Source organism: Stegodyphus dumicola, chromosome X2 (assembly GCF_044657685.1).
Source record: "Stegodyphus dumicola isolate Sdum_Otavi_A_Nest chromosome X2, ASM4465768v1".
In the NCBI taxonomy this organism is placed as follows: Eukaryota; Metazoa; Arthropoda; class Arachnida; order Araneae; family Eresidae; genus Stegodyphus; species Stegodyphus dumicola.
Genome location: NC_140781.1, coordinates 147,979,106 through 147,994,599, shown reverse-complemented (window position 1 = coordinate 147,994,599; position 15,494 = coordinate 147,979,106).

Below are 15,494 nucleotides of genomic sequence, written 5' to 3'. Positions count from 1 at the left end.
CTTAAAGAAGATCCTGACACTATTGAATTTGTAAATTACTTTGAAACGTATTATTTATAAAATACATCTAGCTGGGCATACTGTTATAGACTTCACAGTGGTGTTAACACAAACATGCACATCGAATGAATTCACCGAACATTAAAATATATTTATCTTCATGGAAAAAATGTTAAGAAATTGGATAACACTATACATGGTATTATGAGATTTGTAAGAGATAAAATGATTAACTGCTTAATTACAGCAAATAAAGTTAAATTAACAAGTAAGATTTGGGTTTTAAGAATCAGACATAAAACAATTGAAACACTATGTTTATAAGTAATAGAGAATGAGAATGGGTGGTCTGTTTCATCAACACATACAGAAATATACACTATACATAAAAGTAACAAAACTTGTACATGTCACATACAGTGCACTGTGTGTAATCTATGCATTCAATGACATATATGCAGCTGTATCGATTCATCAGTTTGTAGAGACATTAGGTATTTTTTTTAAAGCAGGCAAGATGAAAAATATGCAACGCCTTCACCGGGAATCAAACCGCGGACCTCTGGATACATATCACACCATGAAGGCATGCCAAGAAGGTGGGAGAAATACTTTACCTAATCGCCAAATCCTGGGTGTGAAGAACAATCATCTAACACCCTTTTAGTTCGGGCACCACTGTACAGACATTAGAATTTTACATTGGAAGCAAGAGGGATTGAAAAATTAGCAATGCCTTCGCCGGGAATCGAACCACGGACCTCCGGAATATGCGCCCAGTGTGCAGACCACCACACCAAGAAGGCGGGAGAAATACCTTATAAGTTAGGTGGAGTATGTGCAAACACACTAGAAATACTGCTACTTATTAAATACATTGCTTACATCAGCACACAAATACTGCTATTTATTAGATACATTAATTACATCAGCACACTAGAAATACTGTTACTTATTAAATACATTACTTACATCAGCACACTAGAAATACTGCTACTTATACTACAACTACAATACATAATGAATTATCCACTTATTATAGATGATGAAAATGAATTTTGAATTAAGTAGCCGAAAAAAAATCGCAGACCCTCTCACTGGAACACACAGAGTCGTAGCTAGGGTTTTCAGCGCCCAGAGACAACTGAAGATTTCGTGCCCCCTACTGCTCGCCAAGAATGGAAAAGATTTAATTCTAAAATGTCGTAGCATCAGTTTGGCACCCCTTGGATTCTGCGCCTGGGAACAGATGCCCCCCTTGCCCCCCTCTAGCTATGCCCCTGAGAACACAGAAAGAATGAACTAAAACAAACATGTTTAGAATTAGTAGATTCATTAAAATCTGACAAACAATGTGATGTGTTAAACAAGATTCTTAAGTTAGCACCACTACAACTAGAAGTGGTTGATATGTTAAATGCACAAGAAATACATTTCCCAAGTGCTAATAAAGATATTCCACCTAATAAAAATATAATACCCAAAAGATTCTCAAATATAAAACGAAAAGTGAACTGACAAAATAGTAACTTATAGTAACACAGAAATATAATGAAAATTATTTTGTCCATTTAAATTTTTTATTTATTATTAATAAATGACAAAATAGTAACACAGAATGAAGATAATAATACAATTCTAAAAATTATTTTGGATCACAAAAATTTTACACATAATAGCACAGAAGAAACTTAACATATCTAGTGAAAAATATATATTTTAACAATAGTCATTAGTACCTATTCACAATTTCTTTTGTCCATTTTTATCATCTAAAACATCTTCTTTCAACTGCCTGTAAGTGTTTTATATGTGTCAGATGATATTTTTTTTTCTTATTTATATAATATTTCTCTCATTCTTCAGAACTTCTCTTTAATAATAAGATAAATTCCCACTCTGATCCTTAAAATGATCAGGAACAAATGTAGAAGTTCAGAACAGGGTTTTAAACCTTTATCTCAGGTCCTCGTGGTAGGCTGATGTATTCTGTGATTAATGAGTAAGTCTATTTTTCTTCATCCTCCTTGCATTACTGTCTTCCTTCCTCGCCCCCCAAGTCCAACAGTACCAAATATTGTCCATACAATCAATCATTCATTGACTTTTATACTGTTTAGTCAATAGATTATTACCAAACATTTTAATGTTGATAAATATATTTTGGTGAAACTGAGTCAATTCCAAATTTGAACAGTAAGCAATATTTTCTACTATTTAATATTTGTCAAGTTTTTTATTTTCTAATTATTCAACCCCATGTACGTTCATTCACATGTTGTGCACTGGCCATTTTATTATGTGTAGAATTGTTTAAAACTAACTGAACATTGTAACAATCTCATCACAGTTTTGTGAATTGCCACATGCTGCTACATTTTTATTTTGGGGTTTTAATTATTAATAACATTAAATGGTAGAAACCTTAATTTTTTTTAATGCTAACTAGCTTTACATACCTGGTAAAGGTACCTGGTATTCCTGTACCTTGAATAAGGCTTACTTGTACATTATGTAAACTTGTATTTTATCCCCACACATGTTGATGTCAGCATTTATTCACATTCCTTACATTTTACAGCAATAATTCATAAGTTTGTCTTATAGATATCTGAGATATGAAGGAATATGTAAAGAACACGTTTCCCCCCTTCGGGGCCGAATTTTGAAATCGTTTGAAATTGGTTTTTAGGTATTCATATTCCATACATTTTAACTCTTTCGCATCGAAGTCGCCCCAAGCGCCCGAACATTCAGACATCAGCTGGACGCCCGAATAATTTCCTACCCAGTGCTTTTCCCCATCACGTTACTGTATTACTCATTGCTTTCAGGTGTTGTTAAATCACATGTCAATCATTCTTTTGAAGCTACTAAAAGTAGCTTCATTGTTTCCTTTGTTCCTTCCTTTCCTTTGTTTACTATCAGTGTTTAGCTTTTGATGCCTGAAGTAGCAATCCTGTCCCAAGGGGGAACTTCACGTAGTGTCAAAGCGTCGAAGAAAGAAGTTCTCGCTTTACTTAAGTAAGGCTATTGTTAGCACTGTAGTATTCAACTTGTCATGGGGGAAGGAAAAGCATTCCAGGAGAAATTCTTTAGATACAGGCATTTTCGATGTTTGGGGAATTGAGATTTTGCCCTCTCTCGATGCGAAAGAGTTAAAGCAAGAATTTTATGTACATCTGTTTCTTCCTTATATGAAAAAACATAAAAACACGTTTTGCCCGTCGAATCTTAAAAATCGCTTCTTAAATAACATCTTCGGTAAAGAAGGAATAAGCTCCTAAGTTTTGATATCTCTAATAGCTTTGGGCGATGATCTGTAGGTGAATAAATCAGGAATTCTTCCTTTATGCATAGATTTATAATAAAACATCTGAACAAATAAATATGTATACCAATTAAAAAGAAAACTATTTCAGATAAACTAATAAAAGAGATTAATTTACACTCAGTAATGCGCACCAAGTTTGCAACGTTTTAAACGAGTGTCGTTTTAAAAAAACGGCTTTGACCACTCCAAGCTTTTCCGAGTAAACACGCTGCGTGTGAATCTGCACAAATGATCAGGAGGAAACTAGCATCTGAGGGGCTAGACGCTTGTGCCTCGTGCCAGTAGCGTGGTTGCAGTGGTCCGAGATGGAAGCTCTTATTCCTTCTCCTGCCGCCTGCGAGGTTGGGTCAGTGAATGCAAGTACTGCGCCAATTGAAATTAATTGTCAGGTCTATATGGGACAAACATCATGAGTAAAGCAGATGATGCATCGTTGGTGTAGGCAGTTTTCAGAAGGTCATCAAAGTGCTCATAATGAAGAGTGCAGTGGCAGACAGTCCCTCATCAATGATGATCTTGTTCAGCTTGTGCGGCAGCTCGTGATGGAGAACCGTCGCTTCACGATTACGAAGCTGAGCAGCCATTTTCTGCAGATATCACAATCCTTGTTGCAAGAGATTGTCACTAAGCCCCTGCTGTTCAAAAAATTGTGTGCCAGGTGGGTGCCGAAAAACCCGACATCTGAACACAAAATTGAACGCTCAGGAGCAGCACTGACATTTCTGTAACGGTATCACGATGACGGCGACAAGTTCCTCAATGGGATCGTCACAGGCAATCAGACTTGGATTCTGCACTTCGCCGCGGAAACCAAGCAGCAGTCAATGCATTGGCAGCATAGTGGATCTCCAGTCGGAACGAAATTCAAACAGACGCTATCGGTACACAAAGTGATGTGCACAGTGTTCTGGAACAAGAAGGGCATTCTGCTCATTGAGTTCCTTCAACGTGGTGAAACAGTAAACGCTGACCATTACTGTGAAACACTGTGGAAATTGTGACGCGCCATTTGAAAAAGATAAATGACTTCGAAACGTTTTGGGGATCGAGAAGTGATATGTCTTCATACAACTTCTTATGCCCTTTAAACCTACTATTCATCGATTAAATGGCGTTATCCAATATAAAAGTAAAGCCAATAACTTGTTTGATAGAGCAATTTAAATTATAGTCGGCCGATTCTTCATCATCTAATTGTTTCACTTTTGGTATCTTCTAACAGGTAGCTCTTCTTTTATATCACAACCCAGCCTTTCTAGTTTATTATTGTAATCCGTTGCAAACAATTTTGATGCATTAAATGTTAAATTGAAATTTCTAGAGATGGCTTTTAAAGAGCTTGCAGCCTCCCTAACTATACTATATGCTAGCATGTAATCTAATCCTTTAGTCTGCAAATATTTCTTTACTGGCATAGTATATTGAAATATTTTCAAATATACACGAGCAGACAAAATTATTCTAAAAGTTGATATTTTATCCAGAATAGATTTTGCCATTTGTCGTATCTGTGCATTTTGTATACCATTGGAAGATAAACTTTTCAGAGAAAGTATTAATTCTACACACATACCCTCCCTCGCAGAGTCATCTGTGTCAATTCGATTGTTCGAATTTCTTGATCAGCCCATAACCGCACCAGCCTTATCCACCACTGAATCTTACGGATATCTAAAGTGTGAAGAAATATGTGAAAACATGTTTTGCCCCTGTGGCGACTTGCCTATTACAATGCTGCCAGTCTGGTAACCTATAACAATGAAAGACAAAATAATATTTATTCTATTCTATTGTTATGATTATTACGATCTGTCTCAATTACTGTACTACCTTAATAAAAATTTTATTACCACAGCCCCCTACCCCCTCGGGGGCCGAATTCTCAAGGGTAGGGGTCCAACTTCTGAAACTGGTTTTTAAGTATTCATGTTCCATACATTTTAAAGCAAGACTCTTGTGTACATCTGTTTCTTCCTTATATGAAAAAACGTAAAAACATTTTTTGCCCTTCCCTCCCTCCATTGGGTGCCGAATTTTTAAAAATCTCTTCTTAAATGACGCCTTCAGTAGACAAGAAATGAGCTTCTAGCTTTTGATATCTGCATCTGTAATAGCTTTGGACGATGATGTATAGATGAATGAATGAATAAATATCAGGAATTCTTTTATACACAAATCAAAATAATATATTATTTGATAGAAAATGAGAAACAATCAAAAATCAATCTCAACATGTAAATATGTATTCGACTTAAAAAGAAAAATACTGTAGAAAAACTAATAAAAGAAATTAATTTGCACTTTCGTAACTGGAGTTTGAACAATTATGTACAGCCAAACGCCAAATGTTTACGGAAAAGTGTACTTTGCTGTGATTGGTTGGAGGGTTATCTTTTTCACGCCAAACTGGACCTGGCGCCAAATACGTAAATCTAGTAAAAATAGAAATCGTATTCCGCCATTTTCGTCGGTGAGTGCTTTTTCTGCACGTGCTAATTCTTAATTTGATTTTGTTATTTGTATTATTTTTATTATGTCTTTGTCTAAGCAAACAGGAAAAGTGAAAATACTTATAATCGGAGATTCGATGATAAAATATTTAAAAGAATATTTATTGCTGAATTTACTGGATTATGAAGTTCATTTTCATTGTTTTCCGGGTGCTACGATTGAAAGGTTGACACGCAAGATAACCTTGATAGACAATCAATTTGAGTTAGTTTTCGTTCACGTTGGTACCAATAACTCTTGTGACACTTTGGATGATATTCATCATAAATATGATTGTCTGTATAATGTTATTGAGCGTTTAAACCCGAAGATCATTCTCTTTTCAGGTGTCCTCCCGTGTGAACGAAATTTATTCGAGAATGGTTTCAACCCGTACAGTTTAAAGAAGCTGAACAGAAAATTAGCTCGGATAAACACTAATCTTTTCGAAGCATTCAAAGGCCGAGAAGCTTTTTCCTTTTGCAGATCTGGTGAGTACTATAGGAGTACTTGTCTGTCAAGAGACGGATTGCATCTGAACCGTAAGGGTAATGCACAGCTTGGGAGAATTTTTGTGAAGGACATAAAGAGCGTTTTGAGTGTGAAATCCCTTCCAAAGGTAAGTGCTACATCTTTTTCCTCTGTATCTGCTATTGAGTTTCCAGCTTTATCCACTGTTTCAGGAAAACATCCTTCTGTACCTATCACGATTTTGGATAATTATCCTCGTGCTTCTGTCATTTCAGATACTTCAAGTACTCACTCTAAACCTCTTTATTCAAGTGTTTTGAAACGGGTTTCTTCTGTTTGCAGCACTTTGGATAGTCATCCTGATACTTTAGGCTTATCAGATTCTAGTGTTTCAGTTTTGTGTGCTCCTTCAAGTGTTCCTTCGAAACCACTTTATTCAAGTGTTTTGAAACTTTCGCATGTCTGTACTACATTGGATAGTCGCCCTGATGCTTTAGCATTACCAGGTGTTTTGACTGATTTGGATAACCATCCCAGTATTTCAGTATTGTTGGATTCTCCTGATGTTCTTTCTCAACCTCATTATTCAGATGTTTTAAAATATGGTTCTACCAACACGTCTTTGGATAATCATCCCAGTGGTTTCTTGTTATCGGATTTTCCAGTTCTTGAGTCTATAGCCGACAGTGTTTCGAGTATTCTTGACATCACTGCACCAGTTTCTCAGAATTCCAGTACTCCATCTGTTTCTCATTTTTCTGCTGATCCAAGTGTATCTGTTTCTCAGCTTTCTGGTTCTTTGTATCCTGTTACAGTTGCTTCTGAGCTTGCAATTAATTCCATTTCATCTGCTTTATCAGATTTTCCATTTTTTGAAAGTGCTGTTAACATTGGTCCAAATAATGTTGATGCTATTGCATCTGTTCCTCAGTTTTCTGTTGCTTCTGTGCTCAATTCTGAATCTTCTGCTTTTCAGGTTCTCACCTATTCTAGTTCTCCTGTTTCAGACTCGGCTTCTTTCATCTCATCAGATCTTACAGTTGTTGATCTTCGATCTCTCGGCTGTTTTTCAACCATTTCATCGATTTCACTTTTTGAAGATGATAATGAATGTTCAAACTTTAAGTTTGGGGGTGCTAAGAGTCCAAATAAATCTGAAAATAACAATAAAATTGAACTCGTGAGTAATTATGATAAAGAAAATTGTGCTTCTAATGGAAAATCTAAGATTTGCCCTAAATGTAAGAAACCTTTTTCTTCTAAACAGTCCTTATCTAATCATAAACGTAACTGTAAAGGTATTATAGAAATGAAATATCCCAGAGTGTGTGAAGTTTGTATGAAGTCGTACTCCACTAGACAATCATTTTCCAATCATAAAAAATGTTGCAAAGCACCATCAGCTGAATGTATTCCAAAGGCATATATTTGTGACCGGTGTGAGAGAGATTGTAAAAGCCGCAGTAACCTTTTTCATCATAAAAAGATCTGTAGTATTAAAAATCCTACATCTAATAATTCTAAGCCATGTGTTATTCCTGATTGTAAGGAAATATTTTGTTCTGATAATGAATGTAATAAACATTTGGCTGAATATCATGATTATGAGATGGCTATGCAAGAACTTACATTTTCATCAATAGGAGAATTTCAATTCTAGTTAGAATCGCATAGTAAGCAGACATTCAGTTCTTATAAAAAGTCTGCTGGAAGTAGATGTAGGAATGATAAAACTTTTCATTATTACTGTTGTCAATTTAACGTAATGCATAAAAAGAAAGTTCCTGTTTCCAGTAGAAAAAATCTAAAAGATACTTTACCTTCCAACTTTAAGTGTCCGTCAAAAATTTTAGTTTGTGAAGAATCGCACCTTGTCACAGCCATATTTTATTCGAATCATAATCATGAATTGTCTTTTGAAAATAGCAGGTTCCACCAACTTAGTCAGAGTTGCCGTAACAAAATTAAAGCTTATGCACAGTTAGGTGTATCCACGGATCAAATTCAAGAATTTATCAGAGATGGAAGTGGACTGCGGGATAATAGGGAGGGCATATATGATAAAGATGTATTTGTAACACGAAGAGTGATAAACACTTACAAAAAGCAGTTAGTATGTTCCTTTCCTGGTGATGATTCACTTTCAGTTGCCACAATAGTTGAAAAACTCAGGCAAGAATCATATGATCCAGTACTTATTTATAAACCACAAGGAAAGCCAACATTGTACGGTCCAAAAGGGCTTGATGAACTTTCTTCTACAAATGAGTCTTTTGCATTAGGATTGCAGACTAAACAGCAGAAAGATATGATGATTAAAGGTTGCTCCAGGATTTTATGTATTGATTCTACTCACAAAACAAATCAATATGATTTTTATTTATTAAATTTAATCGTTCCTGATGAGTTTGGTAGTGGTTATCCTGTAGCGCATTTCATTACAAATCAGTTAGACCAGGATACAATGTATAATTTATTCCTTAGTATCAAATGTGTAATACCAGAACTTTATGTCAATTGTCTTATGACAGATGATGATAAGACTACCCATCCTGCATTTGATAAAGTATTTGGTCCTGGTATTACACATTTGTTATGTAAATGGCATGTGCATCGTGCTTGGCAACGTAATTTGTGCCGAATGGTTTCTAATCAAAAACTTAAAGATGAAATCTATTTTAATATGGTAGTATTACTTGAAGAAACCAATTCTGCTCGATTCATAGTGATGATGGATAATTTCCTTCAGAAGTTTCGAACTATTGCACCATCTTTTATACAATATTTTGAAGAACATTACTATAGCCGTGCTATTCTTTGGTCAATGGCCCATAGAAACTTCCCTCATGCGTTCACAGATACCAATATGTATTGTGAATCGTTTCATAATAAATTAAAAACTACATATTTTAGACGAAAATTTAACAGGCGTTTAGATAAATTAATTGAAGTACTTTTAAAAATTGAAGAGGATACATACATGGCTCACAGCTATAAAATTAAAACTAATTACAAGCCGAGTACTTGTCCACCTACATACAATAAGCGACATGATTCGGGAATAAAAATTTTAGATAGTGATGTAACAGGGGCTGGTTTTTTGTTGTGGATTGTAAAATCACAGACTTCACTAATATTCAGTATACAGTTAAATGCTTATATGAGTTATGTCCTCAAACTGATCACTGTTACTCTAAATGTATTAGCTTATCTTGCCTTAATTTGTGTAGTCATTTATATAATTGTAATTGTCCAGATTTCAGTCCATTATGTAAACACATTCATAAAGTACATTCAGTCAGACAAAGAGATCCATCCTTCTTCGTAACAGATACTTATAAAAGCGAAAGCTGTTCATCAGCCATACAAACAGGTACAAAGTCTGTTATTTCGAATGTAGTAGCATGTAACTTAGAACATAAAATTGATAATTGTAAGACTTTAATATCTGAATTACAGGTTATGCTGTCTAATCCAACAGTTAAAAAAATATTGTTGCCTACTATAACAAAAAATTTGAAAGAAATTGTTTCTAATTGTAAAGGTGTAATAGAGTCGAACTATCTGAAAGAATTTCCTGACAAAATGCCATTTGTCAGTGTTCCCCCAAATTTAAAATTAGCCCGTCAGACTTTGTTTCGTACAACTGCTTCAAAAAGTGCAAAGCGTAAAATTTCAACTTACCTGAATATTCAGAATAAAAAAACCGTTAAAGAAGATTTATTAGGCATTAATTTAGCGTGCACAATTAATAAAAGTACTTTTACTCCCAAGCTTATTGATGAGGATATTTCAAAATGCATTTTATATGTTGGAGAAACACCGCTAACGTTTTTGGATGTAAAATCTCTGGATCCATACATTCCATGTGAGGAAATTCAAACATTAAAATCTGCATCTTTAAATTTTCAGCCTGGTTGGCTCAGTGACAATGTTATTGATGCTTTCCTTTTTATTAGTCTTTGTGGTTCTTCTTCAGTAGCAGCCAAATGTTATCATACACCTTTCTTTCAATCAGGTAGTAAAGATCAAACTGTGTGGCAAAAAGAGGATTTAGCTTCTGTTGATTTCTTTTTTATTCCAGTTCTTGTAAAAAATAATCATTGGGTTTTACTGGTAGCAAGAATTAAAGATAAAATGTTTCAATTTTATGATCCGCTTGGTTTTAACTCAGTTCAAAATTCAGTATCTTCATTAATTCAGCTGTGGCAAAAAGTCATAAATAGTATTTTAAACATTAGTGATAGTTGGTGTGTTTCATTTCCAAGTCACACTGTTCAAAATGATGGTACGAATTGTGGTGTATTTATATGCTATTTTGTGCATCAACTTAGCCGACATTTGGATATTGATCAGCCTTTTAATACATATGATTTCAGAAAGTTTATTTATAGTCTGTGATTAGTTTAGGTGGGAAGATAAATGAAGGAAAGTAAGTTCAGGAAATAATTTTGCATGTTTTAATGATAAGAAACAGAAGACCAAGATTTTTGAGTTTTTATTCCTACACCAAAGTACATTAGTCAGGTTATATGGTTTCATATTACACAATTTTAATCTGTTTCATTTTTTAACACCTTCATTATGTTGAAATAACAGTGGCTTTCTGAAGCTTGCCAAAATCTTCTGCAGGTCATGATTTAAAATGTTTAATGATTTTTTTTAGTACAATTTAATATTCATGTAATAAAGTTTGTTTTAAGAAAATTTATTTTTGCTTTATTTGTATAAAAATACTGTGTCTGTATAAAAAAAACCATGAATCTGTTTAACCATAGTTCTATTGTTTGTAACCTTTGTTTATAAAATTTAAATTTTTTGCCAAGCCATTGGAAATGATAAAAAAAATTTAAAGATTGAAAACTATGGATGTGTCTGAGATAATGAGAGCTAAAGTTTTAACTAGTCTGGTTTTGAATGATATATTTAGTATATTTGTTTTTTAAAAATTTTAATTCTCTTGTAGTATTAAATTTATGTAAGTGATGTATTTTATCCTGTTTTTCATATTCAAAATAATTAATATGTCCTAAACTTATCTTTTTATTAGTATTTTATATCATATAAGTAAACACTTTTTAAAAAATTTAAACAGCTTAATTTTTTTTTTTCTGAAACTTTCATTGTAATCCATCTCATGAAGTTAGTTTATTATAGGCCTTTAACAAACATTTTTACTTTGGCTAGCTACAAACTTTACTTTTAAAACCTAAATTATAGTAATTATGTAGAACTGAATGTAAAAATGCAAGTTTTGGGGAACCATTATGGTAACGAGCTGACACAGTACCTCCTGGGTGGCATGGAAACCTGTGTATTTTTATGCTATGCTATTTCTAAATATTAAATTTTGTAAGATCTATCTACTTTTCTACATACACTGACTTAGATCCTACGATGAACCTGGCAAATTGTCACAGGTGTGAAATAAATACCAGCACGGTAGAGGGGTGCAAAATAACCCTTTATTCACCTTCTAAAACTGGGCCAAAATTCTCATAATATAGCCTTCAGACCGGCGTGATCCGAAACAGTTTTGCCTCCTCTTTGAAATTTCCTAATGAGAAAAGTCGTTAGTCCCCCCCCCCCCAATGGATACAGTAAAATTTACATGTTTGTCGGACGCTGTCCCATAGTAGATGAGTTGCTAGATTTGTGATTTTTTCAATATTTATTTTGCTTTCATTTAAATGAAGTTCTAAATAAATATGCAGTACTGGATGCATATCTAGTGCACTATTTATTTAGAACAAAATGTATGCAATGTTTATATTTCACTCACTATTTCTGATCAATCTCGTAAATAATTTGTGAATTTTTTAACTTTGTTTTCACTCTTCATTTATATTCGCGTATTTTCGTATTAGAAATAAGAAAACAAGAGAAAAATTTAACAAAACATAATAAATACAAACTAGCTTTGTAAGTCTGCAGGCTGGAATGTGATTTTTAATAACATATTTTCGTTAACAAAATAATGGTAATGACTAATTTAATGAAATAATAATAATAATAATATTTATTACCATTAGACGATTAGAATGAGATTCAATACAATTAGATTTTGAGATGAACTTACAGCAATAATAAAGCTTTATATAACAACTTTAAATCTGCTTTTTTTCGATAATTTTGTTATTATAAATCACAGAATTCTAATCAGTGTGATACTAAACAGATGAGGCCAAAAGGCTTACTCGAGTGACCGCGAAATTACAAAACGTGTGCTAGGCTAGCGAAACACGCTCTGAATAAACTGATATAATCACACATTTAAATAGCACTTCACTTAATTTTAAATTTATGTCCTGGAGAGAATGTGAAGGGAAATTTGAGAAGTTGAGAACAGGAAAACTTAAAATAAATATATTATGCAAATTAAGAAAAACCATACAATTTGATACATTCAAAATTTCATATATTGAAATTTAATAATTAAATTGCTGTGATGAATCTTGTTTCGATTTCATATTTAGGCCTTGATGTCTGTCAGTGTTGGGACTGTTTCTAATGTTAATAATTTTAAAGTCTCCTAAAACTAGTTTAAATTTTTGTTTCAGGAGGGATTTTTTTTATAATCAATTTCTTTTTCTCTGTTAGCCATTAAAATCTCTGCTGACATTTTTTTATTATTAATATTGAAATAAGAGCTTACATGATGTTTTTGTGTCTGTTTAAAGATATAAATGTAAATTAATTTACGTAGATTTCAATATAGTTTTGACCATATTTCATGAAATCCCAATGGCACTTGTTTTTATGATTGTCTATGTAGTACATTTGGATAGCTTTCAAAAAATAAGTGCTTTTAGGATATTTTCAGATTTCCCTTTTGTGAAAATTAGGACATCTTAGTTCTATGTCTGGTGTCTGGACCCTCCTTAGGATAGCAAGTTCACCTATGCTCAGTTTTGCTTTATTATAGTTTTTCTTGATTGTTATTTTATCATCTGTTGATTATTATATGAAATAAAAATATTTTTTTAATATAATGATATTTGTCAAACATCAGTTACACATGTGCATTTATTAGTAACAACTGTGTTTTATAATGAAATTTTGGTACTGTTTTGTTACCGGGACTGGATTCAGAAATGTACATACATTCATGTTTACATATATATATATATATATGCATACATAAACACATACATTTCTGAATCTGATCCTGATAACAGAACAGTACCGAAATTTTTGAAGGAATTGATTTTAACAAATGATAGACAAAAAAATATGTTAGTTTTTGCATGGGGTGAAAACAAAAAATGGAAATGTGTAATCACTACTTTCAATTAAAGTAGCACCAGGGAAACACTACATTTCAAGACATAAAAGAAATGGTAAGATTTATTTCATAATTATAATATGTTTTGAAAATTACATAATTTTTTTTTTTTTTTTTTTCTTTTGACATTCTGACAAGGAATTGCAGATATTCCATTTTAAGTGAAGACAGTTTTTTTAAGATTGCTTGGATGTGATTTGCTGTAGATCTTTGAAAACCCTTTGGTAACAGCTGTTCTGACAAGAGAGATTGGATTAATGTGAAGGTGCTAAGATTCTTGGTGTAATGAAATGAATGGCTCAGGACATTATTAAGTAAGGAATAATTTTTGTTGTACTAAACAAGAGTCGCAATGTCCGAGTCTAGTTATGAAGAAAAAGTGAATCCTGTTGCAACTGTCGAATGTCGTATTGGTGATCAATATGATATTAATAGCCAGTCATCTAATTCGTGTAAAAGGTACAATGATGGCTTGCTGGTATGTGGCTGAACAGCTGCAACTAATCACATTTCCCTGCTTTCCAGTTGCAAATTGCTGTTCTACAACAAGGTAGTGAAATAGCATCTAATGGAAAATATTTGTAGGAATTAATAAATCTCAAAATGTCTGGCATACTTTATGTATAATCTAGCAAATCACAATACATGCTTTTGATCAATTTGCATTAAAATCTGTCTTGTTCATTCACAAATGGTACATAATTTTTCCTTTTATTTCTTTCCTTTCTCTTTGCATAATTTTCCTCCTAAATTAATTAATTTTCTTGTTTTTAGAGCAGAAAATGCCTTAACTAATTACTCATTTTCCTATGCTATTATTTTTTGAAAGAACTGTTAGTTTTCCATCATTTGTTGAAAATCGTGAATATTTTTTTATTGGCTTCACAAAACTGCATTCTTCTGAGGCTTTATATATTGGGATGCACTGATACGCACCGGAGGAAAAGTTTCCCAAATTATTTTCTTATTTGTAATGTAGTATAGTTAGACAGCTGCTGATAATTTATTGAAATATTGGGGAAAACAGCCTTAATTCATCTGCAAAATCTGATACATTTTGGTGCTATGTTTTTGTTTTTTGTCTTTTATGACCAGGGTTTAGTTTCTAAAATGCCGAAGCCCTATGCAAGACCATCAGGAAAGAGGAACAAAAGTAAATAAATAAATAAAATGGCTATGAGAAACTTTAATAATTTAAAAACCTAAGTAGTTATAATAATAATATAAAATAGCCTGGATAAGCTGGACCCAACCAGAATTTTTGGTTATAAACTTCGATAGAAAAACTATAAATAGTTTTGTGGAAATAATCCACGCCTCTCACCTGCACATCCATGTCCATATTATTTGTCTATATCAAATTTGCGGCTCCGGGTGGTAAGAGTGGGATGACAACTATAATGAGTCTTACATCAGGAAGCAGGCAGATGAATTAGACTACAGACAGTACCTTACCAAATATGTAACACGACACAAACATTATAAATAAATAATGGAGTGTGGACTGCCAGAAAAACAAAACGATAGATTACTGTACTGGTTTGCAAGATAGCAGATAGTAGTGAATAAGGTAAATTATTAGTAGTAGTACTAGCAGAGCTACCCGTTCTGAGAATGGATTTTATAGTATTCATCTTTAAAAGTTTTTTTTAAGTATATATATTTCATAAAAGTATTGCTTCTTTTAATCTGGTTACAATAACTCCTTGTAAACTACATTTGTAATATGTTCTTTTGAATCTACGGGCAATGCGATTTTTAAATTGTATCTATTTCTTACTCTACTTAATGTGACAAAAGGTTCAGCTAAGTGTATACCTACACTTTTTTGAATGATTGTCCTTGTGCTTTATGTGTAGTCATAGCAAATGCTGGTATAATTATTATTATTTTTTTTTTTAAGAATACTGTTTA